This window comes from Haliotis cracherodii, unplaced genomic scaffold (genome assembly GCF_022045235.1).
Source record: "Haliotis cracherodii isolate W230 unplaced genomic scaffold, xgHalCrac1.p SCAF_2, whole genome shotgun sequence".
NCBI lineage: Eukaryota > Metazoa > Mollusca > Gastropoda > Lepetellida > Haliotidae > Haliotis > Haliotis cracherodii.
The window spans coordinates 61,935,089-61,957,215 of NW_027266275.1; the positions used below are offsets into that span (position 1 = coordinate 61,935,089).

The 22,127-nt window shown below is 40.2% G+C and overlaps 1 protein-coding gene across 8 annotated transcripts in view; it reads left to right on the forward strand.

The window, feature by feature from the left end:
* The first annotated feature begins 412 nt into the window (after nt 1-412).
* LOC139468327 (unconventional myosin-XV-like) overlaps nt 413-22,127 on the forward strand; it is a 159,419-nt gene continuing 137,704 nt past the window's right edge. For 4 of the 8 annotated variants that reach the window (XM_071250219.1, XM_071250225.1, XM_071250224.1 and 1 more), the window contains exon 1: nt 6,869-7,065. The gene's annotated coding sequence lies outside the window, so the exon portion shown is untranslated. Of the gene's footprint in view, nt 482-6,868; nt 7,066-7,413; nt 7,472-7,524; nt 7,671-22,127 lie in introns of those variants that run through there. The other 4 variants (XM_071250222.1, XM_071250221.1, XM_071250223.1 and 1 more) reach the window with 4 other exon arrangements.

Genomic DNA, 22,127 nt, shown 5'->3' on the forward strand with positions numbered 1-22,127 from the left:
ACCCCGTTAATCCGGAGGATAACTGCCACAGTGAAATTGTCTGGATTAACAAATGTCCGGACAAACGAATGGTAGTTACGGAGACGGTCCTTCTGTAGATACACGTTCTCTATAGTAATGTCCGTAAAGTTGGGTTCACGGACTATTGAGACTTCGTTGTATGGAGGGAATGAGTACATACGTGTGTGTACGGTTCCCGAACTATTTAGGCTTCGCTGTATGGAGGGAATGAGTACATACATGTGTGTAGATATAGGAATAGATATAGACTATTACGACATAATGTTTATTTATGTTCGTAGATCTACAAGCACTGAACATCAGGTCATGTGATTGGTGTTCGCTGCCTACATCAGTATTCATTGTATAAGTAGCGGGTTTTTCGTTATAGGTAGCAACAGGTTATGTACTTTGACAAGGCGGGTCTCTGTTGATATTAGCAGATATCATTATCTGGAGTGTATAAATGGTGGGATGGTCGGTAAGTTGTTGCTTCGAAATTTCAAGTTTGCATTTATTCTGTTTTATTTCGTAGGATTTATACCGTGATTTTATTTCCGGAATAGTTGGTAAGAGTATGAATAGTGTCGAATATAAACAGACAACAATATAGACACGTTACAGAACCATACTCCAAAGGTTGACACATACTTTTTTATTTATATTTGTTACTTTGCTACTGTTCATACGTACAGTAAACTACGTTTATAACGAACACGCTTATAACGAACTGACCGATATAGCGTACTTATTTGTTGTATAAATGCTGTATATATGCTTAAAACGAACGGCGGTTATTACGAACTGAAATAAGTGGTCCCTTTGAGTTCGTTATAACCGTAGTTTACTGTACTGTCATCATTCTTGTACTATACTACTCAAGAGAGGTTAATGAACCCCCGAATGTTTCTAATGACTATGGGGTGGTGGGGTAGCCTAGTGGTTATTAAAGTGTTCGCACGTCACGCCGAAGACACGGGTTCGATTTCCCACATGGGTACAATGTGTGAATACACGTGAAGATCCGGGGTAGAATAGGTCTTCAGCAACTCATACTTGCCGTAAAAAGGCGACTATGCTTGTTGTAAGAGGCGAGTGACGGGATCGGGTGGTCAGGATCGCTGACCTGGTTGATGCATGTCATCGTATCGCTATTGCGTGGCTCGATGCCCATGATGTCAATCACCTGATTGTCTGGTCCGGACTCAATTATTTACAGACCGCCGTCACAATTATAGCTGGAATACTGTTGAGTATCTGCCGCTCGGCTCGGCGTCGGTATACTGTGTCTGAGTGGGGTATTCATGTTAAACTGTGGCAGGGTATCTCAGGAGGATAACACTAAAAAGGAGCCACACACACACATACACACGTGCATGCACGTCGCTATATAAGTGCAATATTCTTGGACGCCACGATAAACCCCATTTCACCTCACCTTGTCGTAAGAGGCGACTAACGGGAACGGGTGGTTAGGCTTGCTAACTTTGTAGATGTCATCCCAATTGTGTAGATCGACGCGCATGATACCATGCACTGGATTGTCGAGTCGAAACACAATTATTTAAAGACCGCTGTCATATAGCTTGAATATTGCTGAGTACGTCGTTAAACAACAAGCAAACATCTTGTATCAGCGTTATCTTGGTGTTAAATGTAACTATGCTCATTGCTGCAATCTTGATACTGACTGGCATCAATTAATAGGGTGAGTGAGTGAGTATGGTTTTACGCCGCTTTTAGCAATATTACAGCAATATCACGGCGGGGATACCAGAAATGGGCTTCACACATTGTATCCACGTCGAAATCGAACCCGGGTCTTCGGCGTGACGAGCGAACGCTTTAACCACTTGGCTACCCGACAGCTCCAATTAATAGGGAACATGGATCGAAGAAATATAGAATAAACTATTCATCTGTAAGGACATATTGTAATATAGGTGTTTGATAAATGGTGAATGATTGTGTCAGATATTTTAGAAGATATTTATTATTGTCTCTCCGCGTGTTTCAAGGAAATACATATAGACATGACTAGTGATCGTTTGATACATTAAACGAACACTGTCAACACAGCGAGGCCGGTGTGTCAACATACTCGTCACGCTCTCCACGTATATCTAAGGCCGGTACATGGGCTAGCTAACACTGACGGGGCGAGAACACTCCACCCGCGATGTGACACACCAGCTACAGATACACCCGACTATATATACTGAGTGTATTTTTAGAAACACCTACGCCACGCGCATGTCTGTACCGTGAATACAGGTTCCTACAAAGTGACGCTCCTATCATCGACGTTTTTTTTCAGTAAACAAACAAAGGACATATCGATCAGCAAGTGTAGAAGTTAAAGACACCCACAGGGCGCTGATCGGACAATATGACGCCATATTCCCCAACAGGACGTTTCTTGTGTACCCATGCAACAAACGATCACTCGCCTCAGTGTATGAATGCTATATACGTAGGGATATAAAGAAGACGCACATTCATGAATCATGTCAATATATCTTACATGTATAGCAATGTCGTTTTGTGACACTGGTCTTGTGCTGATTTCAACTATAAACGACAAGGCCAATTAGTTTGAACAAATATCGATGTTGTGTTTTCATTTGGCCATAATGGAAAAGTTCAAGACAGATGTTTGCAGAATTCCTGCACTGTCATATACACAATATCGACATGTATACGCAACGCCGAGACAGGCGTTTGTTCATCACCGTGCATGTATTCCTCCATATGCCCAAAGTGCACTCTATTTTGAATGTTGAAAATAACAACGTTTATCAAATTATGTTCTTATACACATATTTTACCACAACTTTTTTCTTACTTACCAACATTTGTCTTGAAGGTTCCTTTGTTTGTTTGTTGTTTAACGCCGCACTCAGCATTAATTACAGCTATAGATATGACGGCGGTCTGTCAGCGAACCTGGCCACCCGATCCCGTCAGTAGCCTTTTACGACAAGCATAGTCGCCATTTAAGGCAAGCATGGGTTGCTGAAGACCTATTCTACCCCGGATCTTCACGGATCCGTTTTACTTTCCAAGACGACCCGTGAAGATCCGGGGTAGAATAGGTCTTCACCAACCCATGCCGTAAAAGGCGACTGTGCTTGTCGTAAAAGGCGACTAACGGGATCGGGTGGTCAGGCTCGTTGACTTGGTTGATGCGTGTCATCATTTCCCAATTGCGTGGATCGATGTTCATGATGTCAATCACTGGATTGTCTGGTCCAGACTCAATCATTTACAGACCGCCGCCATATAACTGGAATATTGCTGTGTGCGGCGTTAAACAACAAACAAACAAACAAAATGAAAGTAAAACGTGCATGATTAATTCACAATTATTGGGCGGTCGGGTAGCCTAGTGGTTAAAGCGTTCGCTCGTCACGCCGAAGACCCGGGTTCGATTCCCGACATGGGTACAATGTGTGAAACCCATATCTGGTGTCCCCCGCCGTGATATTGCTGGAATATTGCTAAAAGCGGCGTAAAACCATACTCACTTACTCACTCACTCACAATCATTGGTTTTCGTTAACCAGTGCATGTTTGATGATTAGAAAATGGATTTCATCCTCAGCAGAAAATTAACGGACATTTTCGACCATGTTCCCAACGATTCTTTGGTCATAGTAAACCAGATCTAAATCTAAGAATCAAAGAGTTTTACATGTGTACATTCCTAACTTTCTGCAAGCACAATGTATAATCTGCGTTATGTTTAGGCATGTATCCGGGGTGTATGGCGACTCTTTACTTCGATATGCTTGTGTCCAGTCTGGTACTGATATGGTACTTGAATGGTACTGGTATAGTACTGGTATGGTACGAGTTTGGTACTAACAAACCAAGGATCACTTTCAGGACGAATCTGAGACTCGAACTCACGATCAGCGCTAGCGGGCTGGGAGAATATCTTCGTTTGTCAGAGCAATAGGGTAGCCCAGTTGTTGAAACATAGCCCTCGGTGGCTGAGGGGGGTAGATCGCTGACTTTGTGTGCGGGCGATTAGGTGCCTCACTCTGGCAGTGTGGGTTTGAATCCCGGATGGGACTCAGCCCTAACAAGTACTAGAATATGTACTTAACTAAGAAAGTGTTATCCCAAAATGTAACATTTGTTTCTGAATGGCATTGTGGGCTCATAAACCTAGTCCGTTAATCCGAGACCAGTGAAAATCCAGAAGGACCACTTGTTTTCTACCAAAAATTAGCACTCCGGACTAGTTGCAGATGACCAGTGGTGTCTACCTCTGCCTTTTTGTGTATCAACCGCAGTATGGTTACGTACATGCCGAGTCGGGTAACGCCACTCACCAACCCTTCATGTTTCTATAAAATATGTTGCATTATGTTGTGACGTCATGAAGATAAACAACAATATAGCGGATAATATTTGAGAACATCTTGCAGTGTGAAAACACGCTGATGCTACTATACAGACGTGACCATGACGTTGCTCTACCTGGCAACAGATTCAATGATGCGCATCGATGGTACACGTCGAAGTCGCGACTGACGTGCATGTAACCTGCGGAACAGGCTCCTGGGTACATCAACCGTAACGCTTGCCACGTGTCTTTCTGTGTGTCGTGACCCGTAATGACTAAAAGATCGAAGTTCAGAGGTCATCTCCTGGGGCAGGTGAGACAAACCTGTCCATCAACGTCCACGTGCATCGAAGCATGACACCGCCTCCCTCAACAATACGTCATTAATTCATTCCGGACTTACTTGACAATATGGGGCTGTAAAACATGCACTTGGTGACACCTACCTGTGCGTCAGGGCAATCAGGCGTGTCATACCTGTGAAATGTGCAGGTATTTAAGACTTGAAAGGATTGACAATTTGCGTCAGCCTGAGAGAAAACACAGTGACGTTGTCAGGCATTCAACAGAATTCATTTAATCAAATATTACACGATTAATGCATTACTCCTTTTATGTCAAAAACTTAAGTAATAACATTCTTTGTTTTGTGTCATAAGACGGATGATGTCCACTGAAATGTCACGAAGTACAAATTGACAATAGTTTTATATAGGAATGCATTGCGTGATTATTGAGGAAATCAACTATTGTTGAAATATATTTATTTATCTATCTCTTTAATAGTTCGTTACATTCGTTCGCTTGTTTGTGCGTTCGTTCGGTCTTTCGTTTGTTCACTTGTTCATTTCTTCGGGGGCGGTCGGGTAGCCTAGTGGTTAAAGCGTTCGCTCGTCACGCCGAAGACCCGGGTTCGATTCCCGACATGGGTACAATGTGTGAAGCCCATTTCTGGAATATTCCTGGAATATTGCTAAAAGCGGCGTAAAACCATACTCACTCACTCACTCTTCATAACTCGAATCCCCCTATAGATGCACTTATGCATAATGTCACAACTTCTGATCGTCTTCTCACAGATAGGTATTACGAAAGTAACGCGACTTACATCAAAGATGATTAATGAGGCGTATATATTCCTCACGTTGTCAACAGGACAGAGAATGTGTTGGTGTAGCGCGAGACATGACAGCACGTGCTACGTTTACCCCCATAACACATCCGTCGAGTTGTCGCAAAAACTGATTGATTGATCAAGCCGGTCCCAGTCAGAACTTGGGGGTAAAAACAAAGTAAACAACAGAATCGTTGTATCTATGTACAGATGGGCCCAAACACATATCTTGGTGACATATACACGAAACAATGAGACCGAAGTTCATGTAATGTCGGAATATTGATGACATTTAGAAACGCTGAGTTGAGGATAGGGGAGATAACTCCATTTGTCTTCGTAGTATATAGTTACCAAACCTGCTGTTGCGATCACTGCGAAAAAGACTCTTTGTATACAGAGTCGAAAACTTTTAAATATATATCATTAGAAAAATAAATTCTTATCTATCCTAAAAATTGCATACAGGGTACTGGAGCCCCCTTAGTGCAACACACATAACATTTGAATAATTTATAGATGATCGCGTATTTTCAGTCTAAACGTATTTCAGCATCATAACTAAATCCTTTTAATATATGTTTTCAATTAAAAATATATAGTATAACTACCAAAAGCACCCGTATGGTCTTGAGTTTTAAGATACGCTATATCTACTCGTGGATTTACGACATTTATTATTAGTACATACCTTTAACGGTTTTACGTTTCAGTCAGATGTATCAGACATCGATGTTTACTTTCCTATAAATACAGTCGCATAAAAAACATATCTTAGTGCTCTCAAGCGACCCTTAAGATCTGATTTTAGTGAGATTGTATAAAACATATCGCTACGAATTTGCAATAAATGTTAAAAATACTTTCTCCCACACTTTATAGTTAACCCATCAATCCCGTTATGGCAAAGAATTGTTTTATTTCTTCATTTCGATCGTGCTTGTGTTTACTGACACCGAGTTAAACAGCGCTAAATTGGTTGTTAGGAAATGATCGTTTTCCTGTGACAAGACGGAGTTGCGTTTTGTTCAAATGTCAGGTCAGAACTTTGTCTGTGGCCAATCAATCAATGTATGGCACAGTTCTTCTTTAACAGAAACAACATTGCAGCAACAGCCGTTAATAGTCGGTGACAACAGATGAACACGCGAATGGGACGATCGATAATTCAACCAGCCATATGTCTCTGTGGACTGGCCTGTTTGTCAACTAGATTTTATTCCATTTGCAAAATTCACCAGAAAATTGACACAATCTTTTTCCCCCGTTCCACATTCCACTGAGAACAATTGAGAAATGTAAACATACACAATCTACTGGCGCGTGATGGTTGACCTCCACGACCTCTCATTTCGACCAATGAATAAGCCGGATATGTTCATGACTATTCATGACACCCTTCGTCTTACCGAACACCTTGGAGTAGGCTAAACGGCGAATTTAGGAAAACAAAGTCGCGCCCGGCCACTCCCTGGACAGGATACTACATTTCGGAACTTTCACATCTCGGAAACATTGTGATTAGACGACACAGACATAATTACAATCTGTGGGACACAAACTTTGTCGGATTTTACACCTGTGCGGAGATCTACAGGTAAGAATTTCCTCACACACGCACACCCGGGTTGGGCCGGTCTGTCGCTCGCCCTGATCCAACAGGTACCCTAAAATATGCCACGTTCTGAAATACCCGTGCGGCAATTAGCACCTTGGTTAAGAACAATATATTTTCCATTAACGAAGTGGGTTTGAACCTGTAGAGTGTTAAACATGTGGATATTTCAAAAGGCGTTATAACGAGGTGCAGTTCAATCAGGCGTGACCAGTAGCTGTCAGTCGACCGGGGTGTAGCTGGTTATTACTGACCGTGAATGTAGATCTTATACCTATTGTACGTTTGACGTAATCTCCGCCTGATTCGCAGTGTAATCGAATAATTAGAGAACCTGCCTTGACTTGACTTTAGGAAACAAATGCAGGTAGGAGTGACAAAGGAGAAGGTAAAATATCAGAGATTCTTTGAAGTGATAGACCAGTACTTGGAAAACAGGTCAAGATATTGCAAAATTTGGGCGTTACGGGTAGATGGTGACAATGTCTTCTGAACACGCCCGGTGACATCAGTGGATAGACGATTCAATATAGAGACATGGCTTAGGTTTCTCGGCCAGAATATGAATCAAACATGTGCCTGAATATGTAAGTAGTTTATCTTCGTACTGAAATTAGATACTGTGTATTATTGAAAACAATACCCAGTGAAAATATTGATTATGTTTCAGTCGTTAGAAGAAAATAATCAATATAATTGTCCTGGGGCAGTTTTAGAAGTAAAATAATTTCATATTTATATTATTTCTTTTAATAAACAATGTTGATTCTTTAATTGTAAATCTTGAAAATTTAAATGTTTTCAATACTGAATGCAAATACCCATATTTAAAGTAGTTAATTTTAGGGACTTGCCATGTGTTATTGAGGGATGAGAGGTGGGAATTGTTCTTAGCTGACAAGGGGGATTCATTGGAGGGTTGGCCAAAACATGACCAAGAAAGGGGAAGATATATGACAAAATAGATACCGGTACTTATTAGGATGGTGATGAAAACAACAGACATGTATTTTGTTGCATCATAAATTGTTATTAATATTGATAACAATGTGTTTTCCATGGTTACAAACAACATTTGCATCTTAAAAAGGTCAATAATACACCTGCACTTAGTCCTTTCTGTTTACATCAACCAGCAATGAGTGAGTGAGTTGGGTTTAACGTCGCTTTTAACAGTATTACAGTTATATCACGGCATGTCAGCTTAATGTGGGAGGAAAGCCCCAAGTGATGCAGGTCTCAGACATTTACCACTTTGGTGATACCCACGAGCATGGGTATGGTGCCGACAAACCTAGAAACATAATCAGGACGAACCGGTATTCGAACCCACAATCATAGGTTTCTGGCGTGCCCATGAGACGCAACTCTGCACAGCGATATGCAGCGCCTCAGACGACTGGGCCACCCGTGATACACATCTGTAGCACTGAAACTTTTTTCATTCAAAGGATTTCTTAACCCAAGATGTAGAAGACTAACCCATTTGTTAACGCAATGTTTTCTGAGTACCAATTAAACCCTAAGACAATTCTGTGCGAACTGATACCCTCATAGACTTTTATTTTCTCAAACATATTTTTAAAAATATGAGTAAGTGCTTGAAATAATCATACTAACCGTGAACAATTTAGGGGATATCAGTTATTGACTTGTTTTTATTGTGTACAGATTGAAATCTTATAGCAAGACTATTTCTAATTGTAATTCGTACATCAAGCTGAGATACTGTGACGGTTATAACTTATCATGTTTCATTAACCATTGTTGACCCTGAATTGAAGGTAATGATATCTCCAGATTAAGCTGGGAAGTCCATGTAGTAGGGCATGCATCTGTGGTCTAGTGGATAAGGTGTCTGCCCAGAGAGCAGAAGGTCGGTGGTTTGATCCCCGACCCTGTTGAGACGTAAAGATGGTACTTACACTTCCTGGAGGAGGGTCGGGTAGCCTAGTGGTTAAAGCCTAGTGGTTAAAGCCTAGTGGTTAACGGGTTCGAATCCCGACATGGGTACAATGTGTGGGGCCCATTTCTGGTGTCCCCCGCCGTGATATTGCAGGAATATTGCTAAAAGCGGCGTAAAACAATACTCACCCACTCACTACACCTCCTGGTGTTTATCATTAAGGGAATAGAACACGTACTGGTCAGCTCAAGTCTGTCTGCCGTGTCTGAGTGGGCTACCCATGTTGCACTGTCACATGGTATCAAAGTGCGCTAACACTGTAAATTTGGCATTAGTCCAGACTAGTACAAACAGCCAAACACACACGTGCATGCAAATTGCTATAAAAGTGCAATAATTTTGCAATAACTTTAAATAAAGCTACAAAACCCTTTCCATATCCAGTAGAAATCTCTGCATAAAGCAGAGTCGATTGTATAATTCTGACTATGTCATGAGCATGTGTTTATGAATCACTATCAAATAGTTATGATGCTGGGTGTTTGCGAAAAGGTGACATATCCTGCCCCACCAGTGGCACCCATCACAAACACATGCAAAAGCAAGGCAATTATTCACCCGAAAATATATGGGAACATATGGTACAAGTCAAAATTGGGAATTACCCTATTTCACGTCATCTCCAAGCACTGTATAAGTTAGTTTTGTTTAGTTTGGATGGTTTGTTGTTTAACGTCTCACTCAGAAATATTCCAGCTATATGAAGACGGTCTGTAAATAATCGAGTCAGGGCCAGACAATCCAGTGATTGACGTCATGAGCATCGATCCACGCAATTGGGATAAGATGACATGCATCAACCAAGTCAGCGAGCCTGACCACCCTATCCCGTTAGTTGCCTCTTACGACATGCATAGTCCCCTTTTACGGCAAACATGGGTTGCTTAAGACCTATTCTACCCCGGATCTTCACAGGCCTATAAGCTAGTTAGTTCTCTCAGTTGTTTGGTTGAACTCCCAGCACCTGTTGCATGCTGGGGCAGATATTGTAGACAGTATTCCAGGCGTTATCTCACAAGTGTTGGATAAGTCTCAGACTAGTAGATAATGGCCTCCAGTTGCACAGATCAGGAACACAGGTACGATACTTTAGTCAAGTCTACCAGCTTGTCTGGTCAGCATGTCATGAATAAACTGTGGCTGTACAACTAAGTGAATTCATGTGTAGCTGACCATCCAATTATTTATCATGATTTGAGGAAGGTAGCAGGTATATTAATATGCCTACAGTGTAGGTGATTTCAACTTGTGTTAATGGGATAGGCTAAGGTATTAGTCACAAACAGTACTTCACCTTCTACTTTCGTCTTGAGAGATATATATATCTAAGAGGCCAACATTTGACCCAGGATGTTCAGAAATGTCTGTGAAATTCAAGGATTGGTATTTAATTTCCCTATTCAGGTTGTTTCAGTTGATAATACTCTTAGAGTAATGTTTGAGTTTTGCAAAGATGGCATATATTTCACTGATAAGACAAGTAAGAGAAATGCTTTATTCATTATTGTATTTTCCATGCCATGCAAGTTCTTAATTTTAGATCACGTGACATGGATGGTCAGACTCAGTGATTTGGTTGATTTGCATGTCTTTGTACCCAGCAGCATGAATCATTGCTCACAATATCAATTAATTGAGGTGTCTGATCCAGATTCAAATATTTATAGGTCATATATCTGAAATATTGCAGAGTACGTTGTTAAACAACAAAATACAATCAAACCCAGCTTGGGTCCAAAGTTATCTGCCATGGGCACATAGTTGAAAATCCAAAAAAGACCCTGATGCTAAATATATAACAGAAACCAGTAGACTCTGTTTAGTAGGCTGTTAAGGAGGTTGTATATTCATTATGCAGTATCAAAAAGATTCCTTATAAGGGATTGAAAAAAGTTGTTTTAATCTATAAAACCTGCTCTTCTCCATGTCTACACTGAGGTAAGAGTGAAACAATTCCTTTTGTCATACTTTCATTTCACCAGAGTTGTCATGAAATACCAAAAAGTATCGTTCTTGAAGATGATCTAAAAGTCTTTGGCTTTAGGAGTTTAAGGGGTTCAGTGATGTGGCTGTATGTGCTCGTCTTGAATGTGTATTTGTGGCATCAGTAGAGACTGCTCTGAGTGCCTGCCATGATGCTGGTTGTATACACTGATTAATGCATCTATTATACATAGGACCGGCCTGTTCGCCTCAACAACAGGTAGTCACGACCACAGCCCAAGGTTCTGCTCACGCAAACAACCCACATGTGTCTCTGTGTACAGCAAACAATTCCAACCATATTTGTCTTACAGTTACACCATACTGGATATAGCAACATTGTAACTGTTATTGATATTTTATAATAAGAATATCTTTCATAACGATTAATTTATATTTTCTTCCATGCCTCCTACTGTATGTAGTCCAATACTATGCTTTCGTGTAGCATATTATACACGATATATTTTGTATAACAGTATTATAAGTCTATATCAATGTCAGTGTTACTAACTGAAATCTTTAAATAAATCGTCATCTATATTGGGAATAACAATAAAATTCATAAACGAACTATACATAATATTTTTTAAGTAATTGTGACAAGTTACTTTTCCATCACCTTAAATTGTTCTTGTTGAAATTGTTTAAATTGGTTCAACACGACATGCGTTTCACATTTCCTGATCTCTCTTGACGGAACCTGAACCTCGGGGTACGCATATTGTCACATGATACGGAGACGTCATCAGTGGAAGGTGTGGCCCTCAATAAGATGTCAGTCTCTGTGACTCAATTCCCATTTCCAACATTGTGCAGTGTTTTCTTTCTCCATCTTGCAACAGTGAGACAGACTTGGATATTGTTGACCCTCAACAACACAATGTGACACTGGTGGAAGCTGTTTGTATACTGGCCAGACGTCTTCTCATGATCTTCAGTTTTAAATATTTTACATGGAAAGGACATGAACAAAATATTTAAAATGTAAAAATTCACCACATTCTTCCTATTCTGTCCAATTTCGATCAAATATTGTTTTTTCTGATTTTGAAGTTGGCAGACACATCATCATAATGCAAGGCGTTGCGTGGCCTGACTGGTTAATGCAGATGTGGTTGGTTGTAACTGACACACTGCCTCCTTAATTGGTTAGAATTGGCCTTCAGCAACTCGGGGGCATGGGTGGCCAAGTTGTCTAAGGTGCCACGATTCGCTGTGCAAAGTTGCGTCCCTTGGGCACGCCAGAAACCTATGGTTGTGGGTTCGCCACGATTATGTTTCTAGGTTTGTCAGCACAATACCTGTGCTCATGGGTTTCACTGAAGTGGTAAACATCTGAGACCTGCATCACTTCGGGCTTTCCTCCCACATTTAGCTGACACGCCGCAATATAACTGGAATACTGTTTTAAGTGGTGTTAAACCCAACCCACTCACTCACTTCAGCAACTCATGCTTGTAAAAGGCAACTGAAGCGATCTGGTGGTCAGGCTTACTGATTTGGTTGATGCATTTCCAGTTGCGTAGATCACTGCTCGTGATGTCAATTACAGGATTGTCTGGTTCAGACTTGATTATTTTCAGGCCTCTGTCATAGCTTGAATATGGTTGAGAGTGATGTTAATCAACAAATAAACAAATAAATATATGTCAAGGTGTTACAGACCAAAATGAAATATGTGACACTAGGACATCATGTCAGGGTGTTACATACCTAAAGGACATATGTAGCACTAGGACATCATGTCAGGGTTTTCAACACCTTAGGACATATGTAAAAGTGGGCATGTGACTACGCAATTGCAGGTTGAACTAGGCAAATACACTGACGATACACTATGTAGGTATGAGGAGGAATTGCAGATAGCAGAGGTAGATTATGAGGACATGAGTGGTTCGCACAGGTGGCGATACCTGACAGGTGTTGCGACACAAGCACATATCTCAGTCTACCTGTGCTGTTGATGGGCTGTGATATGGCCTGGTCAGGTCATCAGACCGGCCGATGGTGTTAACTGGCATTGTCTCACCCGGTGGGGGTGCTAGCAGGACACTGATGCTATCTGTTGAAGAAGTCACTTGAAACAACAAAAATTTGCATTTGATGGATGACGAGTGTTTTTTATGACATTACAGTACTAAAATAGAGCTGAGTGGAACAGCATTTCGTAAGATGTCACGTAGTCAGTAAGATGACTATACCATGTATACAGATTTCAAGCACATAATTCATCATTTCTAATATATTCAGCTGCAATGGAAACTCTGAATTAAATTTGAAAGAATTATAACTTGAGTAAGCAGGCGCTGCAATTAATGTTAAATCTTTCTATGCATGTACAACTTCTTGGTACATCACTGTCTCTTGAATTATATCCCGGGGGCGTAATATAAATATGCCTTTTTATTGCTCTACCACTGATGTTTAACTTTTGATCAACCATTCAATGAAGCTTTGATGTGATACCTATCTTTATCAGTAAAATTTACCATCCTTGTTGCAAAGACTTCTCCCTGTTCTTTCATATGTTAATCAGTTAGCTGACTTATGTGTACATTTAGCCCAGTTTGATCTCGGAGACTGAAAAGAAAAGAGAGGGAGCTTTTTCTTCACAATGAGACTTATAAGCTAACACTGCACATCCAAAGGCTTTTTTTTTCTATGGGTTTTTTAGTGTGTAAGCATTAAAGACTACATTTGGAGAGATGGCACTTACTATGTCCACAGCATAAGGGGCTTGCTTGATGGACGGGCTTGTAAACCGAGTTGTTGACAATGATGGTGGGCAAACAGACATGTTGACAGAAACTGATAGATAGACTCGCGGGTTTCAAGATGGCTACAGGCTGTAGTTACTTCAAAAATTACTTACGTCTTTACTGCTCTGTTTAGCTGTTGTTGTTGGTGACACGGTGACGCAAGCATGTAGTTTGGTTTTAAAATTTAGCATTCAAAGTATTCTATAAAAAGGTTTCAAATTTTCTGGATTCATTTGACTTATTACTATTAAAACTTCAAGGTAGAAGGTAAAATAATTTTAGGTGTGAGTGGTTGAGTGAGTGAGTGAAAAGGGTGTTGTCCTATTTATACTGTATATGACTGTAGATAAGCCGAATTTTGAGGACCAGATCAAAGATTCTGTAGAAAGGGGTCAGCACATGTATGGGTTACACTTTCATCATGTTCATCAAACTCTTTTTGTGTTGGTAAAAAAAACTACATCGTATCGCTTCAGGTGAATGAACAATGCTATAACAAACTTTGTGAATGAAAATGTAAAAATTTGCGATTAAACCTCACTAGACATGTTGATTTACAATTTCGATTGTATTTCGTGTTATGCTTGGCATTGTTTTATATGCAGGGATAACAGATTACTGTGTGCAAGTTTGTAGACATATTTAGATTCACTTAGTGAAAAAGGATTGATGTAATCTTTGATGTAGGACAGAGGAAAACACACAAACCCCAGGACTACTCCTGTGTTCTTGATGTATCTATATAAAGTATATTGTTAGCACTTCTGATCAATCATTACCATTATGATATGTTTAAGTAAACCATGCTTGAGAGAAGTACATACTGGGGTATTTACGGTAGCAGATATATACAGTACTTACTTCATGTTTGCCTACTCTATAGTCATGATAGTTGTCAGTCTTCATTGATCATAGTTAGCACAATATCTTATTTTAGCAAGCCTGAACTCAGTGTTTGTTCAGGCCCCAGTCCTTGTGATGGTGTCCGGGTATGATATCACTCATACCGCCCTATGCTCAATGAGGAAGTCCTCTATAACTTGTCACTGTCTTTAAGGAATGTGCGTAAGTTCATGTGGTGTTAGGAACACTATTTTGTTTTGTTGGGATAAATATAAACCTCATCACCTGAGAATAACCAGTCCAGATTAACCTATCAGCCAAAACAGATAAGCTAAAAGACAACCTTTTAGCAATTTAAAAAAAGATAAACATTGGAAGAAATTTTTCTGAATTTGTCAAACAAATGAGTGCCAATGGTTAATTGAAAACTATGTATTGGTAATTTTATTTCTTCTTAACACTCAGTCTCATAAATAAAAGCAACACAACCCTTTCAATAATTATAGAAATCTGCTAAAAGCAGAGTCAAGTTATGAATCTGACTACATCATGAGCATGTGTTTTTGAATCACTGTCAAATAGTGATGATACCAGGTTTCCACAAAAAGTGAGCATATCCTGCACCTGTGGCAAACACCTGCAAAGGCAAGTCAATTGTTTATCTGAAAACAATGGGAACATATGGTACAAGTCAAAATAGCAAATTTCATCGGACATTATTTTTGTCACTAATGCGTCAACTTTGGAAATGTCCACTTCATGTCTGCAATAAAAAATATTTTGAAAGCTTACTGCGGCTTGGAATATTGTTATTTTGATCAAGCAACTTTTGAGCAAGCGTCATATGGTGCTCTTTGAAATCATGATAGAAAGAGCATGCTTGATTGTAGTCATGCAAGATTGTTGGTTGAAAGTGTGGAAATATTTTGTGTTTTGATGGAAGCCTTCCATGTTGTTCACCATGTTCATGTTGACATACAAAAATAACACTTCACAAGAGATGATTTGCCCTCAATGACAGTGACGGAATACTCTATGAAGAGTTATGTGACACAGACAAAATTGCATAGCACCTGCCAGTTGCACACGACCATGATGGGGCTCCACTACCTATCCAGGGAGACGCGTGTCGGGCTGTCATTCATTGTCACTCAACCACAGCTAAGGTAGCCAAAATTACATTTTCTAGGAATGTAGCTGAGAAGATTTTCTCAGAAACGTGCGTTGTTATGACAATGACCTTCAACCCCTTTGCTTTCTGCAAACATCTCTCAGTCTGCCCTGTGGTAGTGAACTTGTCATATCCGTCTGTGATTCAGGACATGTTTCCTTATGTTGCAATTCATCAAGGCAGTAAGCATCTTACCGAGGCAAGGGAGTTAACTGAATATAAAAGTCCAGTTTCTACCATTGCCAAATTAAGCTGGAATTTCTGGGTTCAATTGTCGCGCCACCATTTGCTATTACGGGTTATGTCCCTTCTATGTCCCTACTTTTGACCAATCAGATTCCACCTATGATAGCACTTGCATTTGTTTCAGACAAAATGGCATCGCCTAATGAAGGCAATCCGATCGATAATCAAGATTTATTTTGTTATAAAACGGGTATTACCTTGTGAAGTGTGTCAAATCACGTAAGCATGTTGATTAAAACATGAAAAGTTTTTGAAAATATCTCTTGACGCCAAGTCGACGATACACATGCTTTACGAACCGGATGTTGATTTCGTTACACGATTTTGATAGAACTATGCATAGACTCGTTAGTTCAGCCAAAATATAGCTCCATAATTGCAGCCTTTTTGGGCAAGGGTGGAAACTGAATTCTTGAAGTCAGTTAACTCCCTTGCCTCTTGAAGATGAACAGTAAAGTTGCCTTGTGACAGTGCTAGTTAATAACATCAGCAGCCTGGTTTGTTTGACAAAATATCTCCTTGAGAGCACCGTGATTGATGAACACCAAGCTGAAGGTCAAGCAATAGGGATTAGTCTTCCATCCATTGGTCAGTGTTTGAGGGGATAGTTTGACCAATAACAAACTGTGGAGGATAGGTCAGACTAACACTATCTTGTCCTTGGGGTCATCTTGTTAGAAGCATTAAGACATCTTGTAAGAAGCATTCAGACAATTTGTAGGAAGCATTCAGACATCCTGTAAGAAACATTCTGACATCTTGTAAGAAGCATTCAGACATCTTGTAAGAAGCTTTCAGACAATTTGTAAGAAGCATTCAGACAATTTGTAAGAAGCATTCAGCCAATTTGTAAGAAACATTCAGACATCTTGTAAGAAGCATTCAGCCAATTTGTAAGAAACATTCAGACATCTTGTAAGAAGCATGCAAACATTGTAAGAAACATACAGACAAATCTTGTAAGAAGCATTCAGACATCTTGTAAGAAGCATGCATGTACATTGTAAGAAACATACAGACAAATCTTGTAAGATTTAACATTCAGAGAAACATTTAAACAAAACCTATAGGGAGCATTCAGGCAAGGTAAGAAGCATTCACATAAGTTCGTAAAAACATTCATTCTATTCTGTGAGAAACATTCATTCTGTTTTGTGAGAAACATTCAGACTAGTGTTTACAATTTGTACAAGATCATGACTGTATCGTTTCCCACGTACCACAGTCAGCTGAAAGGGTGTAGGTTCTGTGTGTGTAACCCCCACAAGATGTCATGTTGTCTGATCCTGCACCTTTGTGCACTGATAAACACTCATGTTAAATACTTGTAAGAAGCTCCCGCTCTCCAGGTAAATCAACCTTCTATAGACCCAACCCAGTGTGTGATGGGGACAACTCAGGTGATGCATTATGCTCCCTGCAGGTAAACAGACATAGAGAGACATCATACGTCAACTTCCTCACCTGTTATTTACCTGAGCCAGGTGTACTGGCAATACAGGTAAATTACACGGTCAGACATGCTGTAGAAACAAATGCAGCTAAAACATGAACATTTTGTGTCGCTAAAAGTTTTGTTATTGTTCATCTCAATTTTATATAATTTTTTTAAATCAAAGTGTTTATGTTTTTCAGTCTAGGTGGAGAGTGATACATTACACTACATGTTTATTACTCAAAAGAAGTTAAAGAACACCTGATATATTCATATGACTATAGTCAATCGGTCATAGCATGTAGGCATTGCATTGCAACTGTGTGTAGGGATCAGACCAAGGTTCGTGTGCTCCATCTTGTGTGTAGGGATCTGACCAAGGTTCGTGTGCTCCATCTTGTGTGTAGGGATCTGACCAAGGTTCATGTGCTCCATCTTGTGTGTAGGGATCAGACCAAGGTTCGTGTGCTCCATCTTGTGTGTAGGGTTCTGACCAAGGTTCGTGTGCTCCATCTTGTGTGTAGGGATCTGACCAAGGTTCATGGGCCCTATCTTGTGTTGAGAGATCTGACCAAGGTTCATGTGCCCTATCTTGTGTTGAGAGATCTGACCAAGGTTCATGTGCCCTATCTTGTGTTGAGAGATCTGACCAAGGTTCATGGGCTCTATCCTGTGTTGAGAGATCTGACCAAGGTTCATGGGCTCTATCCTGTGTTGAGAGATCTGACCAAGGTTCATGGGCCCCATCTTGTGTTGAGAGATCTGACCAAGGTTCATGGGCCCTATCTTGTGTTGAGAGATCTGACCAAGGTTCATGTGCCCTATCTTGTGTTAAGAGATCTGACCAAGGTTCATGTGCCCTATCTTGTGTTGAGAGATCTGACCAAGGTTCATGGGCTCTATCCTGTGTTGAGAGATCTGACCAAGGTTCATGGGCTCTATCCTGTGTTGAGAGATCTGACCAAGGTTCATGGGCCCCATCTTGTGTTGAGAGATCTGACCAAGGTTCATGGGCCCCATCTTGTGTTGAGAGATCTGACCAAGGTTCATGTGCCCTATCCTGTGAGGAAGATATGTTCACAAGGCTTCTTCATTGATATGTCAGTAAATCTGACCTTGCTGGATCTTTAGCTGCACATGTAAGGATAATATGTATAATTCACAAAAAGCGGACTAAGGATCTGGTGCTATTTTTGGCTCTTTTTATCCTGCATCTTTCCACATGACTGTGTCTGTTCAAACTGCAGACATGAAATGTCTGTCAATACAAACTGGTCTCAGTGAATGTTTGACTGTGATTTTATACACTGTATTGCAAGTTTTTAATATACTACTCACATATATAGTCTGTCATGGTGAAGTGTACTCCTTAAGTTCAATGTAGATTATTTCTATCATACAAGATTGAGAACTGTCATTGTCACAGGTTCGATTTTCATCGTCTCAAAGTTCCATTCAACAAGTGGTTAAAAATAAATTTGAGACGGTGACAAACATTTAATGTGTGACATGAAATGATTACCTCTGTCGACTGTTTGATACCTTTATGTGGTCAGGTTGTTGGTTACAGCATTATAAATAGGCAACGATATATTTGTTTGTTTGCTCCTATGTCCTCAGTCGTTACGTTCATCCATTGTTATACATTTCTATACAGAGTGTCATGTCGTTGTTTATGCTTGAGCCGAGGATCATGGGAAAGTGGAGGTTATGTGTAAGCATTCACATATAATATTTTTATTGTTATAGAAACTCCCCCACTAAGTGTCTTCTCTTTGTGTTTCATAGGGCGAGCCAACAGCCATTGAGGATCCCCTAAAGAGGATTGCCTTTAGTACCAAATTACAGCACACATTTTTTTTAATGGCTTATAGATTTTTAACTTGCACAACAGTACATTGGGTTGGTAACAGGTTGGTCATAATAGAAATGGATTTTGTATGTATTTTGATTTTGATTTGTGGTTCTTTGTTGCAATTGGTAAGTTATGAGGGAAGACATGACATGTCTGTTTCAGCTGCAGCATGTTTGCACCTACGTTCATCCACTGCAGCATGTTTGCACCTACGTTCATCCACTGCATAATGTTTGCACCTATGTTCATCCACTGCAGTATGTTTGCACCTACGTTCATCCACTGCAGCATGTTTGCACCTACGTTCATCCACTGCAGCATGTTTGCACCTACGTTCATCCACTGTAGCATGTTTGCACCTACATTCATCCACTGCAGCATGTTTGCACCTACGTTCATCCACTGCAGCATGTTTGCACCTACGTTCATCCACTGCAGCATGTTTGCGCCTACGTTCATCCACTGCAGCATGTTTGCGCCTACGTTCATCCACTGCAGCATGTTTGCACCTACGTTCATCCACTGCAGCATGTTTGCACCTACGTTCATCCACTGCAGCATGTTTGCACCTACGTTCATCCACTGCAGCATGTTTGCACCTACGTTCATCCACTGCAGCATGTTTGCACCCACGTTCATCCACTGCAGCATGTTTGCACCTACGTTCATCCACAAGTAATAGAGGATGGTATATGGATGTTCATACTATGTTTACGACACAAGTGTCCATATTCCGGGCCTTCCTGAGCCAGAGCGAGGGAAATACCGAAATTTAGGCACGAGTGTTGTAAACATGGTATGACATGAACACGAATATGATCTTTTCATAGCTGAAGATGTCTACACACAGACAAATTTTAGTGTTTACCTATAAGGACAGCAAGTCGCAACAGCAGCTGAACCTCAATTTGTCAAATGATGTCAACAATCTTTAGCTACGATGTCGTTTCTAGTGTGACATAATTCTGACCTCACGTCACAAATAGATTCAAATGATATCAACAATGCCTTCCGGATGATGGAAACAATACACTGTTGTCTCGTGACATGATATGACCCAAGTGCACATATGATTTTTATGAACCCGGATGTATTTGCCCTCGTAGGTAATAAATATGTTTCACAGTGGGCATGGACTAGTCATCAGATCGGTTATGACTTTCATAAAATAACAGTTTTATAATTGTTTCTCAATCTCTTAGCATATATTCTTGACTGTAGTGAGTTTCCACCATAATGCCCACTCCATTCTAGGAGATGCAGTATTTTGGAGAATTCTTTCTTAAAAGTATAATGCCCACACAGAAACTACTTGAGATGAATGAACAGGAGATACCAAACTTGGTCAATGAAAATGTGAAATTTGCGATAAAAAACACTGGACATCAGTTGTATTTCCTGTATGCTAGGCGATCCGTGAAGATCCGGAGTAGAATAGGTCTTCAGCTTGCCGTAAATGGCGGCTATGCTTGTCGTAAGAGGCGACTAACGGGATCAGGTGGTCAGGCTCGCTGACTTGGTTGAAGCATGTCATTGGTCCCAATTGCGTGGATCGATGCTCATGATATCAATCACTGGATTGTCAGGTCCAGAATCGATTATTTACTGACTGCCGTCATATAGCTGGAATATTGGAGTGTGGCGTTAATCAACAAACCAACCAACTGTATGCTAGGCAGTCTCAGAAACAAAGCCAGAAATCACTCAGCTCTATGCATTTTTTTCTTGCAGATCGACAAGTGATTCAGTTATAAATCAGATACCAAATAAGGTAACTGAAAAGAATTTCCATGCAATGATTGGAAGAAATAAAATCGAAAGCTATTATTTTACCAGGAACCATTCCAATATGGTGTTATTTTAGTTTTTACAATTTTTATTTAAAATAATAACCAATTTTGTATACAGGTTAGAAACTAATAAGTATCAAATATATGTCATTTAGGTTTGTTTGCAACATCTGACTAGATTGAGTGGGTCAGTATGTTATTAGGAAAACTAGCACAGAATGGCCTTGTGTGGCTGCATTGTGACGGACAATACTCACCATGTTGGCTGCCATAACAGAATCTTCAGAGATCCGACTCAGTTTAAGGGACTATCTAACCATGATTATTAGTCTTTGAAAGGCTGAAGTGAAATTGACTGATTTACCTTTTAATGATATTGATTTGTGATCCATGTATGCATGATTGGGATTATTAGGTCAGGAAGACACATTGTTCAGCTGTGATACGGAATTAAACCTGACAGGTCGTGCACTGAGTTGAGAAATCTGTCTCACAAACATGACAAAAGTGTTACTGTCTCTGAAGGAGGTGGAATGAGTGATATGTTGTGGTAGAAGCACAGGGTACATGTATGTGTGCAGTGTCAAAATATACTGTAGCCATAAGTCTCACAGACACACAGGGATTGGTACTAGGCGTAGTCTTCATTTGAGTGTCTCCTAGAGCTTATTTAATGATTGATTGAATTGACATGTGGGGGACATTTTCAAATTTGAGACATCAGTGATTAAAATGATGTTTGATTCAAATCCCTGTTTTCCCGTGTGTTTTTCAGATGGAAAATTGACTTGCCTTTGCATGTGTTTGTGATGGTGCCACTGGTGGGACAGGATACGTTCACGTTTTCATGAACACCTGGCGTCATCAGTATTTGATAGTGATTCATAAACACATGCTTGTGATTTTGTCCAATTTGTACAAGAGTCTGCTTTTACCGGTACCAGAGATTACTTTTGATTATGGAAAGGATTTGCCACGTAATTTTAATTTTTA